Here is a 19,082-nt window from a genome sequence, read left to right as displayed (position 1 = left end):
GGAGACACACTCAAGCAGAACCACATTTCTTTGTCTAGGGTGGCACACATTTTAAGAACAGAATTTCAGCACATTTGCAATTTTGCAAGTTACCCATACTTACACCACACAATAATATTAATGCTCAGTGAGTTATGACTTTTCCGGTAATACATTACATGCCACCCTTTTCGGTAAATATCATGACAACAGTGTGCCAGCTGGCACTGGCATCTTCTTAGGGTCACAGTATCCTTAATAAAACCCTCAGTATTTTGAGGCATCTAAGGAAATTACACTTAGGCTATATACCAGAGATGGCAGCGTCAGGAAATCCATCACGCTGAAGCTAAGAGTCAGAGAGAAGAATATTTACATCAAGCACTACTGACAGCTGTTAAAATATCCTAAAGTCCCTTCCCCCTCACCACACAATCGCAGGGCTTTTGAGGGGGCTCATAGCAGCAGCAAATGTTCCCAGGAGTTCTCACATCACGCTGGCAAATATGTCAAAGCCCTTTTCATGTGCTGCGTATGTTACAAAGAACCCTTTTTCATTGCTGGACCAGGTCCATAGAACACCATTTGGAGGAGGGAAAGGTTGAGACATAGTGAGGGAACTAAAGTCAAATTGAGCAACTTCGTGGGATGAGTCCATGCCTGCTCATATAAATACTCTGAACTCAAAGGAGAATCTGCAAGTGTGAATTTAATTTTAATTTAACCCCATGGATTTTGCATTGTGAACATCTTGTGTAAAAGTAAAAACTTTTTGTTTCATCAAATTTGAGATGTTTGTCCAATTTTTTGGCTGAAACTCAATTTTTTCATAGTACGAAAGCAAAATTGCTTTGGTCCTTTTCATAACAATAAACAACCCTGAGCCACCATTCCATCAACAAAGCAAATTAGGGGATAGAAGCCTCATATTCCTCTCATGTGAGTTTGGAGCAATGATTTTTTTGGATTTGACCCATGGGGGTTAGCATACTTTAAATGTGACTTTGCCTCCCAGATAGAGATGGGCTTGAGGACCAAATTTTCATTTGTTCCCCAGTTAGGTACTAGAGAAGGCAGGTTTTTAATAAATATCCACTGATGTGCCTGCAAATTTTGTAAGCATACTTACAATTGTCCCTGAAAGTGCATTATGTACAGTCATATGTATTGATTTGATATGCTTTATTTGTTAGCGCCTATATATGTATATAGGCCACAGGCTTACAGCCTTTTCTAAATGCTTATTTTTATGCATTTTGTTTAAATAAAGATAAGGCTTACTCCCACCTTCACAGGAATAAACCCTTACATAGGGCATTCATTTTGGGGCATAAGTGGTAATCCTCCCCTGCACTTCCAGTTTCTCTTTTCTCCTTTACCCTAAGTTTTAAATAGGAATAGATTTCTTTACCCTCTCTGTTCACATAACCTTTTCCTCCTAGGCAGAAGGCAGAACAGGAATGAAGTCTGATTTAAGCAATGCCAATATCACCTCTGTGCCTTAACTCTGTTTCAATATTTCTCTTTGATTTTTCCTCCTGATGTGTTCATTCATGACCTCCTGTCCTTGCCAAGGCCTTGCTGTGATGAGTGTGAGTGTTGCTGCTCATGTGGGAAAGATTCAGATCCAGAACATGTGTTGTAGCAAGTGGATTTTTCCTCTTTGATCTTCCATTCCCCTTTCACTCTCCAGCATGAAACCGTGTGTTCTCTAAAAGTGAAATTCACCCCATGCAGAGAAGCCCACACAAAGCTCACCATGCCATTTAAACCCTACAGTTGTGCTTTGCCTATGAGGGGAGGGGAAAGAGAGGGCAGCAGGGGGTCTGGGAGGATCAGCTATGCAAGGGAACCCCTGAGCTACAGCACTGTCTGTTGGAGTCTGTGCTGGCTACAGTTAGGCCAGTGTAACATCTGAGGGTAGGTTGGAATAGGGTCTACTGAATCCACACTTACATCGAGGTATTGGACAAGAATCCCCACATAGGGGGCACAGATGGGTTTCAGCCACCATTGCAGTCTCTCAACATTAGAAATAAACCCAAGCAGCAGCTGCAGAGGGCTAATATTGCTGTAGCCCCATGTGTTTTCATAGACCGTGTGTGTGTGAATTCTAACCCCCACCAACCCATCGAGTTCCCTGCACAATATCCTTGGCTACAGAGGGGTAAATTTTACTTTGAGTGAGAACTGGGAAAACACAGTTGTTAGGATTCCCCCACACACACCAAAAAAAAATGGTGTTTTTCTGTTTCTATGGCCAGCAGTAAAACCAGATTGTGCTGGTTTGATCTTACAGGCAAACTTCTGAACTTTTGCACTTTGGACCCACTACAATCGTGGCCCTTCACCGGTCCTAAAATGTTGCCAACCTTGCTTGGATATTCAAGACAATTCTGTGTCATTTTAAGCTTTGAGTGCCTGTTAGGTATATAGCACAGAGGGCTCAGTCCTGCAACATGCTGAGCATTTCTGACCCTGACCCGTAACTTTAAGTACATGGAGTAGCCTTCAATGTCTCAACCACAATAAGACTTAAAATTAAATATTAGCTTTAGTGCTTTGCTGGATCAGCACCAGAGAACACGGCCTTGCAGGACTGAGATCATGGTATGTAGAAGATGAGAGGTTTGTGTCTTGTCAGGAAAGGTTATTTTAAAATGAGTCTGTGTTTCGGGGTTCCATATGGAGTTCAAGTTTGTGAATGTTTCCTTTTCCCTCCCCCTCTCCACATGCAACTTTGTTTAGTTGAACAAATCTGGCATACTTTAAACATGAAGTTTTCCCCCTACAGGCTTTGTACACATCAAACTTATATATATTGAAGCCCCCATGCTGATATACCTCGAAGAGGCCTGATTTTCAGAGGGCAAGTGCTCAGCATTATTTCTGAAAATAATGTGCCTTTAAGGTGTCATGTTGGTAACCCAGAAATGGCGGCACCCAAAATCACTAGTAGCTTTTGAAAGCCTTGTTCAATATGAATTACGTTAACATCTTTGTGACTGTATAATATTAGCTATATTAGCCACGGAAAATAGGTGGCTCAGGAACGGCAAGCTGGGCTGCAGAAACTCAATGTTAATTCTGAAAACAAAAAGAGGCTTTAAGTTGCAAAGAGAGCCTCTCTTAAGAAAAGCGCGGTTTCTTCCAAATTAGCACACCATGTGGATGGATTCTGCTTGTTCCTTAAATGATTGCAAAGTAGGTCCCAATTAAGTTTTTCATTTGAATGACTAATCAAGTTGATAGGCCACATCCTCTCCATGTGAAAATTAACGACACTGTTGACTTCAACTGAACTGTGCTGATCTACAGCCGCTGAGGATCTGGCCATAAGTTTATTGATAGAAATATTTATGAATCCACTTGTTATCTAGATTGTGCGGTGAATAGTAGTTGCAGTAAATCTTTAATATCAAGTGAAGCAGAAACACAGTACTATCCACCATGCATGGAACAAGCATAATCCTGCTGGAAAAGTCAAATCATCACATGTATTAGTAATTCATTCAGTTGTTTTTCTTTTAAGCATTAAAACCAGAAGCAAGAGACAGAACATTAATTTCATTTTTATGGTCTCCTTCAGTGCACAGTATATGTGCTATAAAATATAATGCAACAAAATACATGAACTGATCCTCTTCTCTGGCCATTTGGCAAGGTCATCCAAACAAAAGGACGGAAAATTAAAACACAAACATGGCCAGAATATCACTCAGACAGCTACTTCTGATCAATAAGACTTCTGTTGTTCTATTTTAGGATGTGTTTAAAATCAGTTTGTGGCACGGTATATGAGTGGGCCAGCATCTGTGAGAATGTCAGTGAATTATGGAAAGGCTTAAGGAACATACTCTTGGAAGCAGTAAGTGTTGAGCTCTTTTGTGTTTGCTTTGGAAGCTGGAATTGTGGTAGGTGTTTCCCATTTTTAGCATTCACACCTTTATTATGTTTGGCTTATACATTATAAATATTCCAGATGGTGGTGTATGGAGACTTCCTCTTGCCCAGAAATGAAGAGGTTTGGGTCTCCTGCAGATTTTCTCTCTATTGATCAAAAGATTCCCCCCCGCCCGCCCTCATCAAGGCCCCAACTTTGCTTCCACTGAAGTTAGTGATAAAAGTTCCATTGATTACAATCACACACAACTGGGTCCTCAGGTGCCCAGGGTTTCCATGTCATCAGAGAGAAAACGTCACAAGTGGCAGTGACATTAGAAATGATGGGACAACAGAAAGGCTGGCCAAGAATTAGCAGAAAGGTAAAGAATACTAAGATGACATAATGGTGAAAAACACTGTTATTCTTGAACATACCATTACAGTCTGAGAATGTGTCTTCTGAAAAGCCATTTATCTAATGTGATCATAGTTCATCTTGAGTTACCTTTTTATACTTGTTCTATTGTCGCGCTCATCAGCAATAATTTCTTACATTTACTAGTTATAGCACCTTTCATCATAAAGCATCCTAAACCACGTTATAATTTACATAGGAATAATTTTGCAGACTCCTCTGAGGTGTATCTTTACAGCCAGCTTAGAGGCGAAACTGGAGGTTTAGTCTGAAAATTTCGGTGGGCAGAACATATTTATACAAACTTGGAATTTTGTCAGGACACTGGTAACTCCTTTGTACGTGCAATAGGAATTAGCCACTAATCAGGCTACAGCAGTTAGTTTCCTTTCTAAATGTAAGGACAGCTAGACAGACTGTTGGAATGGTTGTTAAAAAAAATCAAGAATATAAGACAAGGAATACATTGTAAAAAATTTAGCTGTAATTTGATATCTTTTCACATATCCGCTTTGGCCTTGCCAAATCATTTACTCTACCCTGTTCTCTTTCTGCAATAAACATTCTTGTATATTTGCATTTTCAGCAGCAATGTTTAAACCTCAAAATGGTTTAAAAACCTCAAAAAGATGTTTAAATTGAATTAGCACCAACCGCTTGCACAACTGGGCTGGAAATCTTCCTAGATCCTGCTTTGTTGAAAGATTACTGGTACATCCCACTTCTCGTAGGGGTAAAAATAATGCAAGAAACAGTCTTCCTTGCAGTATCTCACGACTTCTTGGCTTGATTGGAACCGTGAGCTGCAAATGTCCATGAATATTAAAGTAGCTATAAAATGCTATCCAGACTGTTTCAAAGCTTGAGAAAGGTTTGCTCAGGATTTGGGGTGATGATGCAGGCAGATTAATATTTTGTTTGAAATTATTTGTTCACTCTTGGTTAGGAGAGGTACAAGTGGTCTCAGATGCAACCCTAAGAATGGTAAGAGAGAAATTGATAGGGCCTAATCTCCACTGAAAATTGGAGTTTTGCCATTGACATCAATGAGAGCAGGATTTGGTTCTTAAATCCCATACGAACCTTCCTAATCCCCCACTCCCACCCAAAAATTGACAGATCTTGATTTTTAATCTGTCTGCATTGCTTATGGAATACGAGATATGCAGTTATTGTGCTAAATTATACATACATATGGGTGTCTATAGATCTTGTATGATTGTGATGAACAGTGGTGTTGAGAGTAGCACTGGAGGGGTAAAATGAATATTCATTTGCTTCATATGTGGCTGTGGGAAGAAGGTGAGGTGTGCCATATCATTGAGGGACTCACACAACTAACAGTGGAGTGCTACATTTGGAAGCTGACAAGTCTTCAGGAGAGAGATGTTTATCTTTTAATTTTCACAGTCTCAGATTTATATGCCAAACCAATAAAGGTAATAAAATCTCCTATTAATTCTCTTTTAATCTATTCATCTTCTAAAAAGAAATTAAAATCAAATATGGCTTTGAGACACAGTTACACAGTACATCTTGGTCAAGCATAACACTTAGCCTTTCGGGGTACATTTTCCTTTAAGTGATTTTCTATAGCCAAAAAAATGGAGTTGAAGAGTTGAGAGAAGATGGTGCATTTGATTTAAATGTAAAAACAAACAAGGACTACAAATGCAGTTACTGGTCAGCCAGGTTCCTAACCTCCTGATCCCCGTGGGCCAGGCTGCATGTGGTCTTCCCACATCTGTGAAGCAGGGGCAGAGAGAAAATGAGAATCTGTGCAAAGCCTGCACACAACAGCAATTCCGCGTGTTGTGGGAAGCAGGATGCCCGAAAGAGAGGGGAGGAAGTGGGGCCATGACCTCTTCCCTGTCCGCAGTGGTGCAGGGAGTGGGATGAGCACACAAGGGGAGCAATCTGCTCTGTCCCCCATGCCCAACGAGTAACCCCTGCACAGACTTCTGTGAGGCACAATCTCTCCAGTGCATTCTCTTCCTAGCCCTTTTCAGGGGCTAGTGCAATATAATCAATAATGGGCCAGACCCTCAGCTGATGTCAATAGAGCTATCCCTGTTTAAATCAACAGAGGATCTGGGTGTATGATGACAGTGTAGGACTGGACCTGATTATTTCTTTGCTATGGAGATAGCAGTGTCTTTATTGATAACTCCTTACTGTCTTTTACTCCCAAATTCAGAGAAACAGAGTTTGGGATAGCACTGATTTTTAATTCCTAACACTAAAAGATTTTTCAGAGGCGCACATTAGACTTACAAAAAGAAAAGGAGTACTTGTGGCACCTTAGAGACTAACCAATTTGTTTGAGCATAAGCTTTCGTGAGCTACAGCTCACTTCATTGGATTTCATCACGAAAGCTTATGCTCAAATAAATTGGTTAGTCTCTAAGGTGCCACAAGTCCTCCTTTTCTTTTTGCGAATACAGACTAACACGGCTGTTACTCTGAAACCTGACATTAGACTTAGTTTATATTGTCCCCAATTATAACCACTAATACTGCATGATTGGCTTGTTATAATGTAGCTAATTCACCAGCAGCATTCACATGAATTTTCACATCTTACTGTGTAATAGTAGTGCTATTTATTAGCTAGAGGGCCCAATTTTAGCTGTGTTATAGGAACAGAGTGTGCATTACACAACAGAGCAAGGGTACACCTGCAGCTGGCCATTTCTATATTTATGGCTGCCTGACAGCCATAATGAATGGCAAATGGAGAGTATTTGTTTTTTCTTTGGCTTAGTAATTATTTTTCATAATTTAAAAATAAAAGTGAACCTGGACACCTGGCATTAATTACAGGTGTTAAATATCTGTAAGTCTCTTGCCAAGGTGCCCTGGAGAAACAGAACAGATTCTCAGGGCAGCACACAGGAAAGAAATTGTTAGCCAATCACAACTTTTGCTGGAAAACTTGACTGGAAAAGCCCATATTTCATTACAGTTTAATTTGTAATCACATCCAGTCCTTTTCACTTCATGTTTCAAGTACCACAGCCTTTCATTGTATAGATGTAGCCTTAAGTTGGGCCACTTACCATGTGTTCTAAACAGAAAAAGGACTCCAGATCACATGTTTTGTAAACTTTATAATAGTGTGGTGACTTCAAAGTCTAATAAAGTTAAGTAACCAGCTGCTTGTTGTAGCTTTTGCTCTCACAGTTGTCATCCATTTACTATTAACTTGCAGAACCCCTGTCCCTCACATTCCCCCAACAGTTGCAATCATAAGACAAAGAAACCAATAGAAGGCCAATTAAAGTCGAGGGTAAAATGAGGTTTAGTGTTCCATAGTGTGAATTCATAACTATAGAGACTCTCAAATCCCTCAATGATAATTGTATAAAAAGATAGCTAAGAACTGATAGGACTGATTGAAAGACTATGAGAAGGGTAAAGATTAAGATTTCTCCAGAAACAGACTAAGCAGGTAACAGACACACGGATGAGGGGTATGCAAATGGCAAATGAAAATTTACAATCAACGAATGATCGGAACAAAAAAATAGTAGTTTGCAACAAACCTGGAGAGATGAACAATGTGTTCAGAGGAATGGACTTACTGTATAGTACAATGGTCACTTTTGACTCAAGACAGTGCTGTTTTGTGGCACCATGAGGACATTTTGGACCTCAAGTGGATACAAAGCCACCACACTGATGTGAAGGAGAAATAATGACTGAATGAACTTAATGAACAACCTTTCTGAGGCTGTGCAATCTTGTACATCTGTAGCTCTCCTCTGCAGAGTGTAGGGAAAATAAGTCTGCCGAAAAAAGCCATGGTGGCCTCTAGTTTTCAAGGAAGAAGTGGATGGAGGAGTAACTGCACTAAGTAGCATGCTCCATCCCACACTGTGAGGTTGCTGTTCAATGTACAGCAGGCAGCCTGTAGCCAATGGCAGAACAAGTCCTGGTCCTTCTGGTCTGCCACAGCTGTGGGTATTTGCAGGAATGCAAGAAAAAGGATCTCTCCTTGCTGCTGGATAAGCCCGATAGGGTTGGAAAGCCTAGATCCATATAGATCTCTGGCCTCTCAACATTTGGTCCTTGCCTGCTGCTTGCTCTGGCCCCCTCTAGTTCCACAAGTTGGGGAGGGAATGCACAGACTCCATGGGACCACTAGAGCTATGGAGATTTGGAAACATCCAGAAAGTTAAAGGTATAATTTTGAAGTGGATTAATTAAAACATGTTAAATCCCTGTGTGGATGTTGTTATTCAGAGTGAAAGTGGACTTAATTTGGTTTATCTTAATTCATTTGGAGCTTAGCTAATGCTTTAGGATTGTATTGGAATGATATTACCAAAAACTCAACAAAAATAAAAACACACACAACAAAAAACTCTGAATTGTCTGCAAATTGACCTTTTTGTGATACTTCCAGGGCTTAAATACCTGGCAAAAGTTAACCACCACAGCTTTAACAAAAATCCTACCAGCTATAAACATTCTAATTCAAGAGTCTACTACATCCCTAGGTCATCAGGGTCTAATATTAGGCATTCAGAACATCCACTCTGATAACCTTTCGAAAGGAATGTGTTGACAGTCCAAAACAAGCCCTGCCCAATCTTTTAATGTAGCTTGACGTGAAGCCTATGTATTATCTTATAGGTGAACTATTAGCAATGATTATAGTTAAGGTTGCCTAATGCTTTCCATTAGGAGCCCTTGAATCCAGCTGCATTTGACTTTGCCAGACTTTATCCATGTTGGCTGAAATTTCTATGCTTGCTCTGTCTCAGGCTGAACGTTTTGGAAAAATTTCAGCGAAAGTGGTTCAGCAGTTGCTGACAGCGATGTTATGAAAAAATTGTTTTTCCAGTGTTACATTCCCGACCCCATTTCTTTGAAGTATGCTAGTGTTTTGTGGCAGACATATTAAAATTTGGCAGAGGAAGAGCCCTGGAGTCAGAGATAGGACAGCGTGCTGTCCCTGTGAAAATTCAGCCTGATTTATCCAAGCAATCTCTGATAAATTGACATTTGCACATGCTCTATAGTGTTTGCTAGAGGCTAGCTGTTAAAATCTCTGAAAATTCAATCTGCATAGAGCATGTACCCAGCCCCACAAAGCTCCCTAAATACCAAATGTATTGAGCATACATGCTACACCCAACAGCTAAATACATATTAGGCAGAGAGTTTAGGGTTGCCAGTTTTGGTTGGATGTATTTCTGGAGGTTTCATTACATGACAATCTTTTATTAAAGATTAATCTTTAATTCCTAGAGATGCCAGGACAATCCTGGAGAGTTGGCAACCATAATAGAGTTAGAGCTCTATGCATTTTTGCAGCCCTTGTTATTGGGCAAGTCTTCATACACCTAATTTAAGAGGAAGACAGATACTATTTCCCTACTTTACCAATGGGATAAATGAAGTTGCACCAGATTACTTCTAACAAAGCTCTGGGTAGAACTCAGGAGTGAAATCTTGGCTGCCTTTGAAGTAAATGGCAAAACTCCCAAGTCTTTGGTCTGCAATTGTGAAGCAGGGGCAGAGAGAAAATGAGACTCTGTGCAAAGCCTGCACAATTGCAGATCAAAGTCTTTGCCATATTGCCTTTCAGAATGAATTTGCCAGATCTGTGTGTTTGGTTCTACTATCTAATTGCTAGACTACATTCCCTTCCATATCCAGAATAGGAGGATTCCCTGTTCCCAATATTCCTCTGTTATCTAACACAGAGGTTCTCAAACTGTGGTCCGTGGCCCACCAGTGGTCCGTGAGCTCCATTCAGGTGGTCCACGGATAGTTCCCTTTAAGGTGCATGCCTGGACGGCCACACACAAGAGAATGAAGGGCCACCCACCTAATTAGTGGAGCTGCGCAGGCCTGGCTTCACTAATTAGGGACCTGGACCCTGGAGAAGATGCACATGTAAGGTGAGGTGGTGGCCTTGGTGGGAATAGGGGATAGGTAGGAGGGGGCAGTGGGGTGAGAAAAGGGGGTGGGCGGAATTTGGGACATGCAGGGCTGTGGCAGCCAGCGAAAGAGGCGACTTTCCCCAGTTCCAGGGCTGCAGGGGGAGAGAGCCCCCTCCTTCTCAGCCCCAGCTCTGGGGCTGCTGCGGCAGGGGAGAGAGGGCACATTTGTTGCATTAGAAAGGTAAGACTGCTGATATTAAAATACGAGTAGTGTGCTTTTATTTGTAGAACAAAAATGTTTATTTTTAAGGGGTTTTTTTTATATAGCACTTTTATTCAAAGTGCTTTACAATAGTTAGCTAATGGTACAAACAACATTTGGAAAGAACATTAAGTGGTCCGCCGAGACCCTCAGCAACTTTCAAGTGGTCTGCGGGGAAAAAAAAGTTTGAGAACCAATGATCTAACAAGTAGTTGTATAAGCCACAGGCAGAGTGTCTGTCACATTCTGTCTAGTGACTGATTCCACAGAAGATAGCTTGATACTACCATCAGAATCATTCAAGCATGATCATACAGTCATTTGGAAATAGTAAACAACTCCTCCCCAAACCTTCCAACAATCTAAATCTATTTTAACTCAGATTAACTTTAATTTATCACAACACTTTACCCATCAGACATAGTTCTAATAGGTTTACGCTCTGGTGGGCTTGGGCTAGTAGTTTCAGTTTTAATGAAAGGTGGTTACCAATAACTGTTTTGACTGGATTTCAGTTGTGATCTATACATAATACCCATTTAATTACAGGTTTAGTATGTACCTTCATCTCAAAGATTTCCATCTCATTACAATACATGGGATCGGTATCTTTTTTCATTGGCTTCCTTTTCAAAAATATCACATTAAAGTTCTTTCTGGTATGCTTACAGCATAGCACTTGGTGAGGTTTTTGATAGACTGGGTATAATTGAGGCTAATCACAATTTAATGAATGGAGACTGGGGCTTTAACACGTCATGAGAGAGAGAGATTCTTACTTTGTTAAATATGCTTTTGTGGGTTTGATTAAATCTGTGCCAAATTACCTGAAATAATATTCAGTTATTACACAAACCAGCCTCTGATATGGAAAGTACATTGTGCTTTTGGATTCCGTCTGCCAGCGATTTTTTTGTTTTGTTTCCCGCCCCCCTCCGAGGCTAAGTAGTAACCGATATCTGACAACCAAGCTTTATATACTTTTCCTCTTGAGTGGTGGCAGAAGAGACTGAAAGCGGTCACAAAACTATGCATCTTATACGTAGCTAGTGTGTCACAAATAACAAAATGTTCTCAATTAAAAAAAAAAGATTTTGAGCTCTTTGGAGATGTTCCAACTTCAGAGTTAAGTCTAAAATGTCAATAAAGACTGATTTCAGAGTAGCAGCCGTGTTAGTCTGTATTCGCAAAAAGAAAAGGAGGACCTGTGGCACCTTAGAGACTAACCAATTTATTTGAGCATAAGCTTTTGTGAGCTACAGCTCACTTCATCGGATGCATTCAGTGAAAAATACAGTCAATAAAGACTAAGGTGCAAAGTGCTATTATAGTTTAGTGACACTACATTGCAGAAAATTTGCACCGAAAGGGGCATTTCATTTCAATCTGATTCTCCTTTGATTGTTTGCCCAGTTTTATTTTTACTTCAAACACTGGTTTCTTAAAAATTGGTATTAATAGTTCATTATTGTTCTGTAACATGAAGTCACTCAATGCCAGTATTTCACGTCAGATCAGGTAATAGCCCTTTGGAAAAATCCTTCAAATCCTATTGGTTGTAAATGAAAACTACTGTCAATTTTCTCTCTTCCTCCTCCCTACCTCCGCACACATATTGTGAGGGTGTTGCTTTGTATGGTCTTTTAAATGTACAAATACCTACTTTTCTTGGTTACAACTGATAGATGAGCATGAATCCTACTCCTCAGGTTTTTGCAGTTATTTAATTATAGGATCTCTGAATTCCCAACGGTTATACCATTTTAAATGTAATAGATTGAGAAATTCTAGACTTACTTATACATTACTTAGGGCAGGCTAATGTATATCTGGGTTGACGATTGATCCTAAACGGGGCCCAATTCTCTTCTCATTCAAAATGTGTGTAAATCAGGATGAATTTCACTTACGTCCATGGATTTAAACCTATGTAAAATTGGTGTAAGTGAAAGTAGAACCAGACCCCAAAGCCCAAATTTTTATCTCTGTTATACCACATAAATCTGGAGTAACTCCAAGGACATCAGTCATTGAATCAGATTTCCATTGGTGTAAAGGAGAGCAAAATTTGCCTGACTGTAGTTTGACTGCTTGACAAAATTATCTGGAAATGCACTGCTAGCCTGTCAGTGTTTTTTGTTTTGTTTTGTTTTGTTTTTGACATTTCCCATAGGAAGTATCCATTTTAACAGAGTCAATACCTTTCGTATATCCTTGTCAATCTGTATGGCTAAACAAAATTTACAGAGTCAGCAAATTAAGATGTAAAAGAAGTAGCTAATCAGGACCTCTCCAGGTACTTTTTTTCCACCAACAATATACAATACTTAATTTCCTACAAGGATATTATAGTGTCTACTGAGATTTCAAAGTCTGATTAGTTTCAAAGGCTTGGGTTTTTAAAAAACTTGTAATTCTAAAAAAGAGATATAAACATTACAACAATCCATTGCCTCAAGTCTGGAGAAACCTGGTTGCTGCCGTCCCTTTGGGGAAAGAATGGGACTCTTTAGATTTTTACCGATAAGGTATGAATAACATTCTCATAAAGCTCAAAGATTGCCCAGATATACACATTTAAAATAATTATGGTGATTAAATAGAGCTGCAAACAGCTATAGCTCCAGGCAACACCAGCTAAATGTAAAGAGAAAACATCTTCTGCATATGTTTGTGATTTATGTAATTACATGCTTCTACAAGCTACACACCATTTACTGGCAAACAGCCATCTCTTCTTTCATTACAATTTAGCAACAGTAAGTAACACACTTCATCTGTTTGAGAAGCTCCACTTAATAATGCCACTAAGGCTGTATACAACACCACTGTGGAATGAATGTGAAAAATACAACATAATTTTGTTGAGAGTGTAAAAATAGCATTTGTGAGCTTACTTCTCATGTCAATTAGGAATGAGTCCATTGGAGGCAATCATGTTACACCCAATGTATAACCCAGTGCTAGTGAGATTTTTAAAAGGCCTAAGGTGTATAAATAGGCACACATGTATCATTTGCTCTACTTACTCCATTATTCAACAGGTGATGTTGTACAGCAAAGCTGGTCAAAATGATTTAAACAAAAATTTAAAAAAATTAAAAAAAATCCTCTCTCCCCACCTCCCTTCCCAAACCATCTGGTTTAACAAAATCAGAAAAACAAAACTAAACTAAAAAAGTCCTTTGCTGGTTTTCCTGTTTTGTTTTTGGCTTATTGTTCTCCCCTTTCCCTTTTTTCTTCAGAGGCAAAATTAAAAAAGGAAAAAATGGGTACAGAGGAAAATGAAAGAAGGGAACAAAGGAAAGATAGAGAGAAAACGGGGAAAACAAAAAGCAAAAAAGACACGTGTGCCTAAAGTGAAAAATTTCAAATGCAAGTTCGTCTATAAATATTCATAAAAAATTCTGACACTGAAAAAGTATTCCTTTTCATACCTATGGAATGAAAATAGCTTTTACATTTTCCACAATTATTTTCTGACCAGCTGTTTTGTACAGCAAAGAAGCTATTGCAGTTTTGAATGAGAGCCATAAACAATTTGGCAGGTGAAAGACATGGTCATCTAGCTAACTGACATCTTCAGTATTTCTGAACTGTGATCACTGAGGTTGTTTAACTGCACATCCAAAATGATTAATCTGCATGTGTAATTAGTGAAGCATTCTGTTTGTTGTTCTCTGGTCTCTCTTTCCCTCCAATCAAAGGCAAGAAGAACTATGGCTGTGCAGTTCTTTTTCGTCACTTGGAATTAGATGTATTTGCAGTTCTATGTACAATAAGGGGTTCGCTTTTATAAAAAACAGAAGAATGTTGTCCCCACTAATTATCTGCATGGATGCACAACTATTTGGTGAATTTGCAAGCTATACATTTGCCTGTGCAAAAATAGGTAAATTATTTGCACAATTACTCCTTTCTTATGGGAAATATCTATTTACTCTTGAGATCACCTATTTTTCTGGGTGAGGTAATAGTTACAGATTAAACCCTACAGGTACTGAAACCCTATTGGACCCTCTTACTAAGGCAAGCTCCCAAGAGTAAAAGCTGACCAAAAACTGAGGAACCACCTCAGATTTAGTGCATTGTTTTCCCCTCCGTTAATTGAAAATACAGGCAAAGGATTTACCCCGAGCCTTATTTCAGATATATAGTCTGAAAAGGCAAGCTACACTTAACACCTGTTAAGAGTTAAAAAATAAAACTGGAGAGAAAAGCTAAATAATTCTTTCATATTTCAATATGTCTGTGCTAGATTCTGATAAACATTCACCGATTACCACTTCACAAGGAATGCCACCACAGCCCATGCAACTACTTGTGGGGTCAGGAACTGTTAAGGATAAAAAGAAAAGGAGTATTTGTGGCACCTAAGAGACGAACAAATTTAAGGATAAGTGCATCAAAATCTGGTCCTCCACATTTATCATATCCTTTATGGTTTCAGTTAAATTAGGCTTCTACCCGCTATTGATTTTCTGTTTTGTTTTAAAGCCTGTTTTGTTAGTTTTCTTCTTTTCATTGAAACTGCAAGATGTAGTTTAAATAGCACAAACGAGGGTGCAAGTAAGACAAGCCATGTTTGTTTATGGCAAAGGAGCTGTGATCAGAAAGCAATTGTCCTTGCAAAATTATATATATTTTACATTGTCTGATATTGTGCATATGCAATTGCTTTTCCATTTAGGCATGTGATTGCATGTACAACTATTTCCCCTTTTAAATGACCTGAGATGCCAAGTTCGCTGCTATTAAAATATTTCCAATTATTTACATGCACAATTGCTAATGAGATAGTGTCTCAGTGGGCAGTTTAAAAAACAATCTTTCAAAAGTTCTCCATCTATCACAAATCTATCCTGTGGCTTGAGACGGAGTCCTCCCTGCCCCCACATTTCTGGTGAGCACAAAAAAAAAAAAAGTATGATGAAGTTAGTCTAGAACATTTTGTCCTTTCTAAAATGCATGTGTATGACTGTTTCATTACATTTCCTCTTGTCTCTATTGTAATCTACCTGCTGACTCATTGCTAGGTTCCTTTCCCAGCCTGGGCTCAGCGAAACCTCTTCTTACTACCATACCCCTTTCAGGAGTCTGAAGCCTGAGCCCTAATGCCTGGGGCTGAAGCATGTAATTTAACTTCATGGGGACCCCTCTGGTGTGGAACCCTGGGCAATTGCCTACTTGCTATCCCCCAACACAGCACTTGCAACCCCCGCCAAAACCTGTCCTGCAACCCCCTTGGGGGTTGTGACTCCCAGGCTGAGAAACACTGATCTAAATGAGTTGATGTACCCCTGGCTGAGAACCACTGAGCTAGAGCGGAAAAGATCCAGACAAGGGCAGGCAGTAGGTTACTCATTTCAAGATCCAGCGAGAACAGGGCTCCATAATCCCCAGAGTACAGGAAAAGGATGCAATATCCTGAACGCGGAGGACCAAGTTCAACATGGAGCCAGAGGCTGCATGAAAACAAGAGCAGTGGTTTGGAGACAGAGGCTTGGGAGCTGGCTGCAAAGGGAAAGCCAGACAGCCTGATTGCTTGGACCAGAAGGCTGAGAGCTGGGCAGAGAGACACCCGGTTGCTCACAGGGGACAAGCAATGGCTACGGCAGACTACAGGCAGGAGGATGGTGTAGTGGTTACAAGACTCATATCTGTCTCTCAGTACTGTGCTAGCCTTAGGGGGTTGAATTAGAGATTATTGTTTTGATCCTGATTGTTGTTGTTACTGCTGAAATTTTGGGATTAAATCCTGCCCTCTGACTGTAAACGTTTTGGTGCAGAGACCGTGTCTTGTTCTGTGTTTATGCCCTACGGTCTGGCCCATGATGAGGGCTCCTCGGTGCTATGATAATACAAATAAATGAAGGCAATGACAAAACTCCTACTGACCTCAATAAGGCCAGGAAGTCACCCTGAGTACGTAGCATGTTTGCACCCTTTTTTTGCAAGCGCTAATAAAATACCAACTCAAAATCTGAGTGATAGAGAACCCACCAAGGGTTGGCAGCTAGCGTTCAGGGTGCCAACAGTGCTTGCCTGTGAGCTCAGGGTTCACTGATCATGGCTACTGGACATCTAGAGGGATCTGGTATACACAGCACGCACTGCGACACCCTGCGGCAAGTCAGCCACAAGATGAAAGTCTCCCTGATTCTCAAAACGTGTAGGAAAAATATAGTTTAGGCCGGGGTTTTCAGAAGAGCTAAGGAAGTTAGCTGCTCATCTCACCATTCAATTTTTAGTGGTAGCAGGGTGCCTGACTCCTAGGGTCAACTGATTTAGGCTTGTGCTGTGGGGCTAAAAATAGCAGTATAGGGCTCTGAAACCCGCCTCACTGGGACGGACAGAGGGAAGAAGGAGGTTCTCAGAGCCTAGCCTCCAGCTTAAGCCATCTACACCGCTATTTTTCAGTTTCACAGTGCAAGTCTCACAAGCCTGAGTCAGTCAAGCCAGGGTCTGAGACTTGCTGCCGTGGGTTTTTTCAGTTGGCTGTGTAGACATACGTTTAGAGTCCTAAGAAAGCCCCATCCAAAAATGTTAACGGTGGCTTTTGTCACGTTTCCTGAAAAGATCACTCTCAGTAGCAGCTCTGAAAAGGTACCTAATATTCGAGGGCACCGGGAGCTACGGGGCTTGGAAGTGTGACCCAGTGCCACTTTCAGGTAGCTTGAGTATAGTGCAATTCTTACTGACCTGTCTTCTTGACGTCTCTGCTACAGGGGTCCCAGTAGTGGATGGGGTGGGATCAGTGAGGGGGGTATGCGGCCACCACAGATGCCACCTTGAAGGGACATTTCTAGACTGGGAGGCAGGCGGCTAATATGGATAACTGGAGAGCAAAGTTGCAGAGTCTCTCTCTCATCCCACACAGTTTACCAGTGCCGCACCTGTGGGCAGAGGTCAGCTGACATGCTAGGGGTTGGAGCTCACAAACCCATTTTCTTATTGGAGATCAAATGGGGAAGCAATTTCCAGGATCAAGTGATCAGGTCACATGGCCAGGGTTGGCTCTGCTGTGAGCGCCATGGGAATTTTGAGGGGGTTGGTACTTAGTTTATTTTAGATGCCTGGCTTCTTCTTTTTGGGTTTGGCCTCTGATTACATTATGCATAAGTCTCCGGAGACTTTATAATCAGGGTCTTTTTATAAATTAAAAAGAATGTAGATAAGATTAAAAAGGCATTTTTTTTCATTCTGTCTAAGGGAGAGCAGGTGTTTGGCTCAGAGGGATGTATTCTCTTGCTAGTTCAGCAGTGCACAAGGAGGTAAGTAGCAGTGTCCCCTATGGCAAAACCAAATACCTTAGAAAGACAAGAACTGGAGAGAAGTTGAACTGGGTATCCACCCTCTTGATCTAATTTATTACACCAAGGACATATAGTGACATGCTGAGTGCAAAAATGACTTGCAGCTGATAAAAGTTTAACTGAAATCCTATTGGCTTAGCCAGAAGGAAGTTTATCATAACCAATCTATTTAGTTGCTAACCTCAAGGATTCCAGTAAGAGTCTTTGCAGGGCGAGGTGAGAGCCATGCATTTTGCAAACATAGGCCCAGATACTTCATGGTCTTTGCCTAAGCATGCATCTGGAGTGGAGGAATGCCAGGGGACACGGCCACTCATTGTGTACCCTTCACAATGACAAGGAACAATGGTATTCCCTGTGCTTGGGGAAGTGAAAAGACTGGTTCCCCTTTGTGTCCCCAGACACCAGTCACCTTAGAAAGGCTAGAAAAGACTAGAGGAGGAAGCAGGGTTCTGGGCCCTTCCTCTTTGCAGACCAGGTCACAAAGGTGCAGGCTACAACATCTGATGCAACAGTGCATCTTGCTCATTGATCCAGTACATGTGTGTCTGTCTGTGGAATTATAGCCAGATCTTCCTGAAGCAATGCTGCTCTGCACCAACTCCACCTCAGCGTGGCAATGCTAATAGGCACAATATAATCCCCAAGGAGCTAAATTCTGCCGTCACTTACACATGGTTAATTTCACTGATTTGTGAGCCTGCAACACTGAAACCAGGTATTACATCCTCCACTGTTGTGAACTGCTTACAGGGTTGTCAGGAAAAAGATTCTTTTTCTGAGGTGCAGAATGCATGTCAAGGTCTGAGATATGGCTACCAGTGGAAAAAAAGGGTAGCCTACAATCTTTGGGGCTTAACATAAATCCTAAGGAGGAAAAAATATGAGGAGGGTTTGAGGGAATCAGAAAGATTGAGTCTAAATTGGTGTAAGGTGCTGAGGAGGCTGAAAGAAGATGCAAGTACCCTTATCTTAGATTCTCACTTGAATTTGAGCCAAAGGCATCCTCTATGTTTGCGTCAGTAAGCATAAACATGAAACCCACATGTAACGCTATTGATCACAAAGCGAACAACAAACTGGTTGCTAGCTCTTGAGGCACTTGGCACAACTCCCCCAAACACACCAGGCAAATCAAGTGAACTCACCATCTTTAGGACCTTGATCTTCTCTTAAGATCCCCTTTGTATGGCCAGGGCTTGCGTCTTAACTTTATAGAGGTAAAATGTCATGGCCATGGGAACTAATTTACACCACCAATATTGAGCACCCCAATGCTCCAGTGTTAGCCAGTTATTAATTTTTAGGGATTGTACAGCACTTTGAAAATG

Source organism: Lepidochelys olivacea, assembly GCF_965140295.1.
Source record: "Lepidochelys olivacea isolate rLepOli2 genome assembly, chromosome: 3".
NCBI lineage: Eukaryota > Metazoa > Chordata > Testudines > Cheloniidae > Lepidochelys > Lepidochelys olivacea.
Note: the sequence above shows the minus strand (reverse complement) of the source record.